This window comes from Manis javanica, chromosome 15, assembly GCF_040802235.1.
Source record: "Manis javanica isolate MJ-LG chromosome 15, MJ_LKY, whole genome shotgun sequence".
In the NCBI taxonomy this organism is placed as follows: Eukaryota; Metazoa; Chordata; class Mammalia; order Pholidota; family Manidae; genus Manis; species Manis javanica.
In genome coordinates, this window is record NC_133170.1 from 62,461,240 (window position 1) to 62,475,410 (window position 14,171).

The window sequence follows — 14,171 nt, forward strand, 5'->3', positions numbered from 1 at the left end:
AAAAAATACATCACAGGCCAAGCACTGTCTGTGTTGTGGTGGCTGATCAGGCTGGAGCGCCTCCTTTGCTGTCACAGCAGCTAGTGGGTGCCATCGTGATTTCATGAGATGGCTTCCAGGAGAGAAGCAGTCAGTCCATTCATTATGTGCCGGAACAATTCCCACACCTCTTCATCTTGGGGTGCCCTTCCTGTTCCCCCTCCCGCTTCCTTCTTTCCCTGACTCAAACAGCAAAGCCCAAGTCCAGATGGGTTTTGGGAGATTTGAAAGGTGTGGTTGTCAGGTGACTGCACACTGCTTGAGCCCAGTTTTCATTTTCCAGGCTCTGAGTTTGTCATCCTCACAGTCCTGCTTACCATTTACCAGCGCACATGGTCTAATTCTTGTTGGTGTCCACCTCCTTTTTATAGTGATAACTCAGGATCTTGTTGGCTATAAGTAACAGAAACTCCAAGCCAACCTGGCTCAAGCCAAAAAAGGGTATTATTAGCTCACAGTTTTGAAAACTCCAGTGCTAGCATTATCTTCAGGTGTGGCTGGATCCAGGGGGCTCCAATGATGGCATCAGGGTTCTCTGTCTCCAAATCAGCTCTGGCATCCTTGGTGCTGACTGTATTCTCAGATGGCTTCTTCTCTCCTCTCCTTTCCTTTTTTCACTCCTTCCTCCTCCCTTCTCTCTTCGCTCACCCTCCACCCCACTGCTTGACTTTAGACCAGTAACTTCACCTCTCTGTGCCTCAGTTTCCTTACTCAGGACATGGGATGATAAGAAATAATCACCTGCCATGGCTGGAGGTAAAATATCACTATTAACAAAAGCAGTGGAATTGTTCACCTCATACCTAATCTCTCCTTCCCGAAGCTATTCACTACCCAAACCATCACTCCTTCAGAGACGGGCTCACATCCCCTCTCCCAGGGAAGCCTGCTCTGTTGTATTACTTTGGACAGACTTGTCCCCTTCTGTGGTAGACACACCCTACAGTGGCCCATAATACCTACTCTTAGCACCCATACTTTTGTGTTATCTGCTCCCCTTGAGTGTGGGTGGGATCTGTGATCTTCTAACCAATAGGATATGGTGAAGATGAAGCTATTTTATAGGTGCAATTATAGTCCCTAATCAGTTCACTTTGCATTAATCAAAAAGAAGGCTATTTTGGTGGGCCTGACCCAATCAGGAGCGTCCATTAAAAAGAGCTCCTTTAAAAGGGCCTTTCCTGAAGTCAGTGATTCCAAGTGTCAGAGACTTTTGGCTTTGAAGAAGCTACTTCTGTAGACACAGGAAATGAATTCTGCCAACAGCCTGAGGGAGCTGGGGTAGACATCCTTCCTGAGTTGGGCCTCCAGATGAGAACCCAGCTGACCTCCATGAGCCTTGTGAGACCCTGAGTTGAGAACCAGCTAAGTCATGCCTGGACTCCTGGCCCATGAAAATGGTGAGGTGATACATGAGTGTTGTTCTGAGCCCCTGAATTTGTGGTGATGTATTATGCAGCAATAGAAAGTGAATACACCCTCCCACTGGCTTAAATCCTAACAGGTGTTATCCTGTTCCGCTTAGCACCTTTCTATGTGCGAGTCCTGTCTCCTCAGCCCCACTCAGGTCCTTGAGGATGGGAACCTTCCTCCTCTATCTCTTCTCTGTATCCCCTTGTTTCCAATCATAGGTAAGGCTTCAGTAAAGTGCTCTTTTCAGTTGGAACTGGCTCTGTGACAGAAAGCCAGCTCATGATGGCTTCAGGTACGGTGGGATCCAGGGGCTGGGACAATGTGATGAGGACGCAGCATCTCTCATGCCATCTGAAAGGACAGTAGGGTATAGTAGTTAAGAACATAGATTCTGAATTGGGTTGCCAGATAAAATATAGGGATACTCAATTAAATCTGAATTTCAGATAAACAGTGAATAGTTTTTTAGTGTGAGTATATCCCAGATATTGTTTGGGATATACTCACACTAAAAAAGTAGTCCTTGTTTATCTGAAATTCAAACTTAGCTATCTTCTAGTTTCACTGGATCTAGCAACCCATTCTGGAACCAAGTGCTTAGATTTGAAATGTAGCCCTGTCTGTGCAACTATAGAGAAGTCACTTAACCTCTCTGAGCCTTATTTTCTATAAAAGTGGGGATTAAGAAGACTGTGTCTCACATGGTTGTGTTGAGGATGAGGTACCATATGGCTTATAAATAGTTCCAGGCATGTAGGAGATGCTCAAAAAACATTATATACTATTATAATCTCGTATTCCTACTTTCTTCTGTGTAAGCTTTGGTCTGATTTTTTTGCCTATGTTCCAACAAAAGGCCTGGGAAGGAATCTTCTTGGCCTGGCCAAGGTCATGTGCCCATCTCAGAGCCAATCACTGTGACCAAGGAAGCAGGAGATTTTGACTGGCTGCACCTGGTCATGTGAACACCCCTGCAGCTGCAGTGTGGGGCCAGCCCCACCTGAAACACCTGGCATGAGAGTGAGGAAGGAGAGATCCCCTCCAGGATAGTCAGGGTACTGATGGTAGAGAGGGTGGTGAGGTGTGTTCCTGGTGGCACCCATACCCCCATTCAACACAGTTAGGCAGCATTGGTGAAATGGCAGGATTCTAGGTCAGGAGGAAGGGCTGTGGCTGAATTTGAGCTTAGGGTGCTGATGCATATCTGCCTAACTAGCTGTGCCTTTGGCGATGAGTCCCCAAGTAAAGGTGAATAGACATCAATATGTTAAGAGAAGGCCTTGTTTTCCGAGGGAGACTTAAAGAATTGCCTTGGATCTTGCCTGGAGAGTTCTCAAATAGAATTTTGAAGAAAAAAATGGTTTTCTGGTTCTGAATGTTCACATGTCATGAACACAAATGAGACTTACATGCAGACAGCAAACATGAGAATTGGGTTTTGAGGATCAGCCAGATGTAAACCGAGGCAGGCCACCTTTTGAGGAGAAGCAACTCCTTCTGGGCTCAGTCTGTATTAGGAAACTGTAGTGCTCTCTGAGCCAGCATTTCCTCTACGAAGAGAGGTACCTCAGGGGTTGTGGTAGTGAAGAAAAATGGTAGAAATTTTTTGGACACTCCTTTTGTGGGAACATGCCTATATCCCCTCCCTTTGAAACGGAGTGGGTTGGTTACTGGTTTGATCTATAGATCATGACAGAAGTGACGCTCAGCGGCTTACAGGCTTGGCCAGGAGAACCATGGAACTCTGTGTGGTTCTTTTTGGGGTTGCTGACTTTTGGGGAGCCCACCACCATGTAAATCTGGGTGTATATCCAAAGAAATGAAAATTGGATGTTGGAAAGATAGCTGTATTCCCAATGTTTATTGCAACATTACTCACAATGGCCGAGATACAGAAACAACCTAAGTGTCAATAGATGAACGCACAAAGATGGTGTGGTACACACACACACATGAACACACATACACGCACACATGCGCACACACTGGACCATTATTCAGCCACCAGGAAGAAGGAAATCCTGCCATTTGTGACAACATGGATGGACCCTGAGGGCATCATGCCAGGTGAGATAAGCCAGACAGAAGAAGACATACTGTATGACCTCACATGTGGCATCCAAAAAAGTGGGACTCCGAAGCAGAGTGGGGGTGGTGGGAAGCTGGCGAGAGGTAGTTTAACGGCACAAACTTGACACAGTAGAGGAGCAGGTTCTGGAGACCTAGTGTGCAGCCTGGTGATTAACGTCAATGCTACTGTCTTACAAACTTCAAAGTGGGTGAGAGACTCTTTAAGTGTTCTCACTTCAAAAACGAAATGTTAATTATGTGATGTGATCAAAGCGTTGGCTAAAGCTACAGTGGTAAAGCGTCCTGCAATATTTAAATGTATTGAATCAATGCATTGTATACCTTAAACTTATACAATGTTATATGTAAATAAAATCTTAATGTAAAAGAAAGCCTGATTATCTTGAGGTCACCATGCTGGAGCAGCCCCATGGAGCTGTTCTTGTCCAAAGTTTCAGCAGAGCCCAACCCTGCATCCCTGCCAAGGCCCCTGGGGTTAAGAGTGGAGGCTCTTCAACACTGGAGGCCCATCATCTGAAAGCTGGACACCATCGTGACACCACACAGGACAGAAGAGTCACCCAGTTGGGCCCTGCCTGAATTCCTGATCCATGGAACCCATGAAATATAAAATGACACTGCTAACGTTGGGGGTGGTTATGCATCAAGAGTGATTGGAAGAGGGCTTCTTTAAAGGAGAGCTGGCTATTGATGTGGGTCGGATGTAGCCCCAGCAAAGCCGGTGAGGGCACAGCCTGCTGTTCCAAGGTGGTGGAAGTTAGTGGGAAGCACACGTGTAAGAGGGTCAATCCTGGCCTGGCCAGCTGGGTCACCCTGGCTACATTTCTCAGCCACTCAGGGCCTCAGCTTTCTCATCTGTAAAATGGGACTACCATGAACTGCAAACTGGCAGTAAGGGATAGATGTCTCAAACCAATAGCCAAGGGTCCAAAAGTAGCCTTACAACTGTTTTATTATTTGGCTCCAGCTTAGGAATTGGGAGATTGCACAGCTTGAAAACTAAAGTCGATTTTTGCAAACTCAAGCACGTGAGCTGAGCACTAGCAGCAGTCGCTTGCTGAGCACACCTTCACCAGCACTCAGGCTGATGGAAGCCCTTGAACCGTCAACTCATTTAGTCCTCACAGGTATGCCAGGAAGAAGGTGCTGGTTTGATCTCTGTTTTCACAGAATGGAAACTGAGGCACAGAGATTAACTTGCCTGAGATGATACAGCCAATAGGTGATGGAATTGCTGCAGTCCCCCTAGGTGATATGCAACCCTGCCTGTTGCCATCCATAGGCCCTTTCCCGGGCAATACTTCCTAGGAGAGCCAGGACAGTGTTGCTGTGGCCCCATCACTGTCTCCATGAAGGAAGGAAGCCCTGAGTAGCCTGGAGCAGGGTCCTGTCCCTGCAGCCCGGCAATGCTTACAGACTACTGCTGGGGACTGGAAACAGGCCATTCGCAGGAGGGAGTGGATGGGTGCTCCCCTCGCACCCATGCTGGGCCTGAAGGAGCTAAGGAATGTCACACTGCCTCAAGCTGACTGGTCCCTGCAGTTTTGGTAATGACTACCCAGGTCCCCTCTGTGCACTGACAGCAAACCAGGTGCCCGCTGCTGAAGGCAATAAGCTTGTTTTTTGCCAGTCTTTGTTGTCTTCGTGGCCCAGGGCTGTGGCTCCCACTGGGTGGTCTGTTGAGCTGTCCTTCTGTAATGGATGGGACTTAGGACCACTTAGGACTTCAGAGACTGGAGCCATTTGTCTGGGCCATGGCTGGTGGTAACACTAGCTTATGTCACTATGACACTTACAGTGTGTGGGCATTGTTCCAAGGGCACAACCCTTACCACAAGCCTGGTGAGGTAGATTGCATCTTTATACCCATCTTGCAGGTGGGGAGAAGCTACCAAGTTTAAGGAACTTACCCAAGATCGCCCTGGGCTGAGATCCTAGCCAGGCAGGCTGGCTCCAGACACTGACCTTGATTTTCCTGAACCTTTTGGGAAGAGCTCCCAAAAGAATAGAGAGAATCCCTCTTTTGGTAAACCTTATATTGTGGTCCTTTTATTGCATAGTTCTTCAATGTCTAAATTGATTTAAAAAAATCATACCCCAGTGAAAGAGATCAATTGCCATGTACGGTTTCCAAGTCACTTGGACGCTGTTACAAACCCTCTCATATGCTTGAGCCTCTAATTAGATTTGGAGGAGAATCAATCCATGTGTCATGAAATTTTAAAAGACAATGTTTCATGAATGGTACTTCCCATTATTCTAGCTTGATTGAAATTGTAGATTTTAAAGAGGATGCTATTTATACTTTTAAGACAACAGAACTTTCAAAAGGAATCTGATTTCTAAGTCTTTGTATGTGATTTCTAAGGAAGTGGAAATTTTCAAATTTTCATAATGGATGTGTTTTTTGTGGCTTTCCTTCTTTCCTTTCTTTCTTTCTTTCTTTTTTTTTTTTTTTTAAATAACTTGTCTTGGCAGTGTCTCCCCCTGATGGGAACCTCAGGTTCTCACCAAAGTATGTATCACATAATTGCTTTCATGGTCAGACCCGGCAAGAGGGCCTCGCAAATGGCCGCAACGCAGATGTGACAATGCTATTAGGCCTGGGTTCTTGCATGGTTGACCTTGCAAATTGAATTCAGGGAGGTCAGCCCTTCTGCCTGGCTGCTAGATTTCATGTTTGCAGTTTGGGGAGAGGCCTGGGGAGGGGTGGGCTGAGCTCCCCGTGCCTGGGTGTGGACTGCCAGGCAGCCACTCCACCCTGTTCCATCCGGCATCCCCTGCTTTTGTGCCCTGGGGTCTTCCTCACCTCCCCAAACGGAGGCAGTAGCCCGTGATCGATGGGCTTCTGCCTGCCGTGGCATTATTAGCCACTCTGTCAAGGTGACAATGTCATTTTTAATATTCCATCTTCAGACCTGAGGTTTATTTTTAGGTTGGGAGGCAGCCAGCCTGCCCGGAGAGAGAGAATCGCAGAGTAGGGCATGGCTCTTTCCTCTGGTTGCTGGGGAGCTTTTCAACAACACCCATCCCCACAAGGGTGCCCCCTGGGTGCCAGAAAGGTTGTATATCTTAATATATGTGGTGGTTACTTGAGCTTATATGTGTGTACAAAAAACTGAGCTTTGGTGTGGGTGTGGAGAAATCAAGCCTTTGTACTGCTGGTGGGAATGCAAAGCGGTGCAGCCAGGGTAGAAATTGTTTGGCAGGTCCTCAAAACTTAAATGTAGAGTTACAGTATGACCCAGCAACTCCAGTCCTAGATATATACCTGAAAGAATTGAAAGCAGGTACTCAGACAGATACTTGTATGTCCATGTTCATAGCAGCATTAATCTCTCTCTCTCTCTCTCACACACACACACAAACACAGACACACAGAGCCCAGAGGTGGAACAACCAATGTCCATCAACAAATGAATGAACATAATGTGGCCTCCATATAGTGGGGTATTATTCAGCCTTAAGAGCTAAGGACATTGGGACATGTGCTACCACATAGGGATGAAGGCTGAAAGCATTACGCTGTGTGAAACAAGCCATTCACAAGAGGACAGACACTGCATGATCCCACTTATATGAAATACCTAGAATAGGCAGATTCAGAGACAAAGCAGAATAGAGGTCTCCAGGAGCTGGGGGGCAGGAGAGTGGGTGGTTATTATTTAATGAGTAGAGCTTCTGTTTGGGATGAAGAAAAAGTTCTGAGAATAGATAGTGGTGGTGGTCGCATAATTCTGTGAATGTAATATATTCAACAGTACTCTTTTTTTTGTATCATTAATATATAATCACATGAGCAACATTGTGGTTACCAGATTCCCCCCATTATCAAGTCCCCACCACATACTCCAATACAGTCACTGTCCATCAGCATAGTAAGATGCTATAGAATCACTACTTGTCTTCTCTATGCTGTACTGCCTTCCCTGTGCCCCCACCTACGTTATGTGTGCTAATCGTAATGCCCCTTATTCCCCTTCTCCCTCCCTTCCCATCCATCCTCCCCAGTCCCTTTTCCTTTGGTAACTGTTAGTCCATTCTTGGGTTCTGTGAGTCTGCTGCTGTTTTGTTCCTTCAGTTTTTGCTTTGTTCTTATACTCCACAGATGAGGGAAATCATTTGATACTTGTCTTTCTCTGCCTGGCTTATTTCACTGAGCATAATACCCTCTAGCTCCATCCATGTTGTTGCAAATGGTAGGATTTGTTTTCTTTTCATGGCTGAATAATATTCCATTGTGTATATGTACCACATCTTTATCCATTCATCTACTGATGGACACTTAGGTTGCTTCCATTTCTTGGCTATTGTAAATAGTGCTGCAATACACAGAGAGGTGCATATGTCTTTTTGAAACTGGGCTGCTGCATTCTTAGGGTAAATTCCCAGGAGTGGAATTCCTGAGTCAAATGATATTTCTATTTTGAGTTTTTAGAGGAACCTGCATACTGCTTCCCACAATGGTTGAACTAATTTATATTCCCACCAGCAGGGTAGGAGGGTTCCCCTTTCTCCACAACAGTACACTTAAAAGTGGTTCACATGGTAAATGTTCTGTGTATTTTACCACAACAAAAAGTAATTGAGATGTGCACTTAAGATTTGTGCACTGGACTGTATGGATGTTATAAATATTGATTCCCAGGTCCTACTTCTAGACATTCTGATTCTAATGATCTGGAGAAAAGTCTTGGCATTGAGATTTTAAAGTAAACTTACCAGGAGGAATTTATGATCTGGGAAAAGGGGCAAAATTAGAGAATGGGAAGCCCCAAGAATAAGAGTTGTGGTGTCAAGGTTGAGGCCACATGGTCCATAAAGGCCAGTACGTTGCATTGGAAATGACACGAATCATTTCTAGGGCAGAGCATTGGATTGCTGATGTAACACCCACCAAAGCTCTCTTTCTCCTTCACATGGCAGCCGCCCGTCAGCCTAGCCCTGAGTGATCGTGAGCACAGAACCCCTGCCCTCCACACCTTGCAGTGGACATGAGTGGGAGTGAGAAATGGACTTGGGCTGTGTAAAGTCACTCACACGGTTGGGTTGTGTGTTTCTGCAGCAGAACATAAGTCTGCCCTGAATGATACGAATGAGGGATGGGACTTCTCAGGCAGCAGAGTGGGTGAATGAAGTCTGGGGCCCAGAACTGGGCAGTGTGCTGGAGACATGGAAGGCTCAGGTAGAAAGGGTGGAGTTGTCCGACAGGGAGGGTAAGGTGACCCTGGGCAGGGTGGAAAGGAATTCAATGCTTCATGAAAGATTGCTGGGTGGAGGATGCTATTTGTCAGATTGATTTTTTTTCCCTTCACTTACTTCATTATCTTTCCTTGACCCTCCCCACCACTAGGCAGCTGGGATATTCTGTGTACCCCGCATCAGGGAAGATTCATGGCAGCAGAGAAGAGAGGGAGAGATTGGGAGATTGAGAAAGAGAGGGAGGAGTTATTTCTTAGTTTGTACTTTTTAAAAGTCTAGGATTAAAAGGACATGCTGCATAGACCAAAAAATAGGGGGAAAAGCATAATGAAGAGCAGGGTTTCTTTGCTCCTCTGCCCCCCTTCCTTGGCAGATTGGAAGAGCCTCTGGACTAGAGAAGTCACAAGCAAGAAGCCACTGGAGGGTGTGAGTGAGGGGACCCTGGCCCTCTGGGCTGAGCCTCTGGCAGCAAAGTCCCCAGATCCCTCATCGGATCGAGGAGCAGAGGGGCCCTGGTGTGTGTGGGGAGGCCCGCTAGGCGGCAAGCCCTCGGAGAATGGAAATGCTTTGGCTGCAAGCAACAGAATATCTACACAGTAGGGGCTCAATGAGTACATATGTAATGATCTGTAACCCCAGAAGTGGGGAACAGTATCAGGCCTCTGGGCACCATCTTTGTGAGTTTCTCGGCCTTCTCCTCATGGTCACAAGATGGCTGCTGCAGCTTCAGCATTGCGTCCTCACACATCTGTGTCAATGGCACAGCATGGGGGTATACGGTGGTCAATGCAGCAAGAAGTCCCTCTGTGGCTGTCTCTGTGGGAAATGTTTTCCCAGAAAGATCCCAGCCACCTTCCCCAACAATGCATTGGTGGCCCTTGTGACCACCCCTGGCTACAGAGTGGGCTGGGAGGCCAGCATCTAGATTCTTCTTTCCCCTCATTGTTTGGTTTGACATCATTTTAGACAAAAATAAAACTTGAAAGAATAGCACAAAAGATTCCTGATATCGTTCGTTCATATTCCTCAGATGTTAACATTTGCTTTATTCTTGTCTCTCTCTCCTTATACACATGCATACACACACGTGCATACATACATGTATGTATATTTCTTCTGAGTTAAGTCAGTTGCACATAACATCCTGCCAAATACTTGATTGTGTACTTCGGAAGAACAAAGACATTCTCTTACATAATCACACCACTAGGATCAAAATCAGGAAATTAACGTGGAAACACTGCGATTTTCCAATCTACTGACCTTTTTCACATTTTGGCAATAGTGCCAGTAATGCCCTTTCTAGCCTTAAACCCCAGATCACACATTGCACATATTGTCGCGTCTCCTCGTTCTCTCCTGATCAGCAGCACCAGGGAGACTTCCTTCTTCCATGGCATTGATGTTTTGAAGAGCACAGTCTGGTGATTCTGCAGTGTGCCCCTTGCATTGGGTGCCTGATGGTTCCTGGTTCCTTATGTTCAGGTTTGGTTGTGAACGCGGGGCAGGACCACGCATATGATTGGGGATACTTTTCGTTGTATTGTAGCTGGGGCCACTCGCTGTGGATTGGTCCCATTTAATCACTTGGGTGAGGTGGGGTCTGCCAGGGCTCTCTGTCAGCATTGGGCATTCCAGCATGAGAGGGAATGGCTGTCAGGTTGGTAGCCCTCTGAGATGACTGTGGTCTTGCGCGTCTGAGTATGTGGACCGCCCTCCACCAGTCACTACCAATTGTGAGTCGAGGGGGAGGAGGTCCTCAGGATGAAGCAGATTTGAATCTAAAGCTGTGCTTTTTAAGGACCTACTGTGTGTCCGTCCCCTGGGCAAAACCGCACAGAATACAGACAGTAACAGATAACATTGTCTACCCTCATTGACCTTCGTGCCCAGTGGAGGGAGGGAGAGAACTAATATTTTTTGTACACCTACTATATGTCTATCCTGGGATTAGACACTCCATCAGCTCCAGGAGCCCAGTGCAGATAATGATTTGGTGGAGGGTGGGGGGAGACCTGATTGATTTTGAACCAGAGAAACCATTCATAGCTTTCCCCATTTCTGAATTTGCCTCACTTGAGTACAGTTTTTTAAAAGCATCTAAAATATTTTCCATATCAAGTGTTTCAAGGACCTAATTATGAACTTCATTATAATTGTTCATTAGTTATATTTTGTTCAATTATTTTAACAAGTTTCCAAATGGAACACAAAGCCAGCAATTAGCATTATATCATTGTAATGATACCCTCAGTTTGGGTTATAGAACATCGTCTTCGCCTGCATACCTTTCTCTCAAAGGAAAACAAACAAGGAGGTGGCTGGCCCTTGGCCTGCTTACCGACTCCATCCGAGCTGTGGGGGTGGGGAGCAGCCTTTTTCTGATATAAAGGTCAAGTTCAGAAAAATGGACATGTTTAAGGATGGCACTAAAAATGTTTAAGATGATAATTATATGTAACAGTCATCACATGGCAGTCACTGTTCTAGGCATGTTTACATGCAATAACTCATTTAATCTTCCCATCAGTGCCTGGAGGGGAGTATCATCATTTCCCCCATTTTACAGATGTAGAAGTTGAGGCATAAAATCTGGGTGACTTGCTCACAGTCATGCAACTAGGAAGTGCTGGAGGTGGGCTTAGACCCAGGTGGGCTGGTTCCAAAGCCTGTACTCTTGATCACTACTTCTACTGATTTTTGAGTTTCTAACAAAAATGTCTCATTTGAAAGTATACTCACTTTATCCAACAGGAGACCATCAACGAGGAAAGAAATGATGTTGCATTTTGGCCACTTTATTGTTAATCTCTGAATGTGTTCTAGAGGTAAGCATATGAATGTAACTTTCTAAAATCTGTTGTACAGCCAGATCACAGTGCTGTCTCAAATGGCTGTCCTTGACCCAGTGGCCGTGGCTGAGGGGGCAGTTGGCCAAGGGCTATGGTCCCCTGCTCAGACAGTTTGATCTGTGAAGATAGTTCAACAGGATTCCATTAACTAAAATATTCACTTGTCAAATATTAAAGAAGCTGGCTTGACTAAGAATGTTAGTCTCTTTGGAGTGCAAGTGGCAAAACCTGATCTATCAGGCTTGAGGAAAAGGAAAAGCTATTGGTTAATGCAACTGAAAAGTCCAAGCATAGGTTCCAAACATGGCTGGATCCCGGACCTCAGACTATGTCCTTGATGCTCTCCCTCCATGTCACCAAGGGCGCTCCTGTCCTCGGCGTCAGAGTCACCATTTGGCCAGCTGACCTCACCAGGCAGAAAAAGGCCACCACAGCCCCATGTGTCCTGTTTGAGGCACACTTCTGGATCTTCTTTGCACATCTATGAAATGAGCATTTGGCAATTGGATTCTACTCTCTGTTTCTCTTTCTCTCTATCCATATTTCTCTTTCTCACTCTCTGTCTCTGTCTCTCACTATGTCTCTCTCTCTCCTCTCAGCTGATCTCCGCTCACAGCCCTCCTAACAGCATCCATCTGGGCTCTGTGCTGTTAGCAAGAGCCTCTTGCAGATGGTGGGCCAGATGAGTTGGATAGCTTGATATGCTAATGGCACAGAGCTAACTCTTAATAATGATGAAAGGCAATAAAAACTACATCTATCAGCTCGAGAGACCTGGTCAGACCACACTATCCAGTGTGGTTCTGGCCTCTGGCACCAGGACAGGTGTGATGCTCAGAACCAGGATTCACCTGCAGCCTCTGTCCCCTCCTAGTATGGCCTCAGTGTCTGGAAAGCCAGAGTTATCTGAATCCAGGGCTGGGGAGTTGGAAAAACCAGAATCCCCCTCAAAGATCAAGTCACAACGGAGCTTGCTGTCAGTGTAGCAGCCACAGAGCTCTGTTCACAGACACAGGTGTGCATCAGATAAAACTGCCAGGAGTGAAGGCTGAGTCCAGCTGCTTCAAGCTGAGAAGGAATTTACTGAGATGATACTGGTGTTGCTCACAGAGTTGTTGAGAAGCTGCAAACATGTACTCTCCAAGTGGATAGAATGAGGATGTCCAGGCAGAGAAGTATGCCACAGAATCGGTCTGATGAAGCCATGGCGGCCACCACTGCCAGCCCCTGGGACCCCTGGACACGGGATACTGCTCTGCCCCCAGAACGGCATCTCCCTCTCCCGCCTTCTTCAGGCTGGTAGCCCCCAACTCAAAGTCTAGCTGGCCAAGGGCTGTCATGCCCTTGTTGGAAGGGACGTAGGGTGTTAATCACATGGGCTCTGGAGCCAGCCTGTGTGGCTTTGAATCCAGGCTTTGCCACTTACCATCTGCTACCTGGGGCAACATATGTGCCTTAGTTTGCTTATCTGCAAAATAGGGATAAGTGTGCCTATGCCCATAGAGTTGTGTAAATTAAATGACAGAATATATGCAAAGCATGTTAAGTAACTGAGTTAACATTCTACATTTTAGCTATTGCTATTATTATTAAAAAGTTATCCATTGGCATTTATTAGGTGAGGGAGCTGCTGTTTGAGAATTCATACAGTGGTGAATTCCCCCAGTGGAGAAAGGGGGATTCACATGACAGGTGTCTACCACAGTAACGTGCTTTCCTTTTTCTACTACCGAAACCTTAATCTATTTTGAGCCATAATTCCCCTGTGGCTTCCCCAAATCTCACTTAATCTGGGGACACACCTTCTTGTTCCCCAAGAGTGCTTCTTAAAAATGACATCTGAATGCCTTTAGGCAGCACTTGTGTTCCTCAGTTTACCGCTGTCCACACCACTCTCTGCTGCCCCACACCTCCCGTGTTTCACTCATGGACGTTTGAGTTTATGATTCCAGAAGCTGTGAGCTGGGTTTTTGGAAGACAAAAGGATGAAACTTAAAGGCTTTTGTACCTCCCTTCACAGAAGCCACCTCCCCAGCTGGAGATAAGAAGCACGGTGGATGGAGGAAAGGATAAAATGAGTGCACAATCCTACCCAGCCACATGGATGTAGGGTCTGCTCATGGGGCCCAAATGGGGGACGTGAAGTTAGCCTGATGGGAACTGGCGGTCAAGGCAGCTGTTCTCTCTGCTGCTGGCTTCTTGCCTCTGCCTCTCTCTGTGCCTCTGATTTTTCACTTCTTGCAGTTAATCCTGTTGCTGCCCTTCCGTTGTTGTGAAATGAGTTCCCAAGCAATACTCTAGCAGGATTCCCATCCATTTCATTCCCAGGGACATTGGGACTATCTGTCCCTGTCAAAGACCCCTGTAGACCAAAGCCTCCTAACCCTGGCATGGCCAGGATGGTAGAGGAGCTTGCAGTGTCTCTGGTGGCTGAGGGCTGCCATTGGCTTACTGCTCTGGGGACCCACTCGTTTTTGAGCCTGGGCCACTTGGATCCTGGACTTCTAAGTGAGTTACAACAGTTTCCTCTTGCTCTAAAGCCATGGAACAGAGGTTTACAAGAAAGGTGTTTTT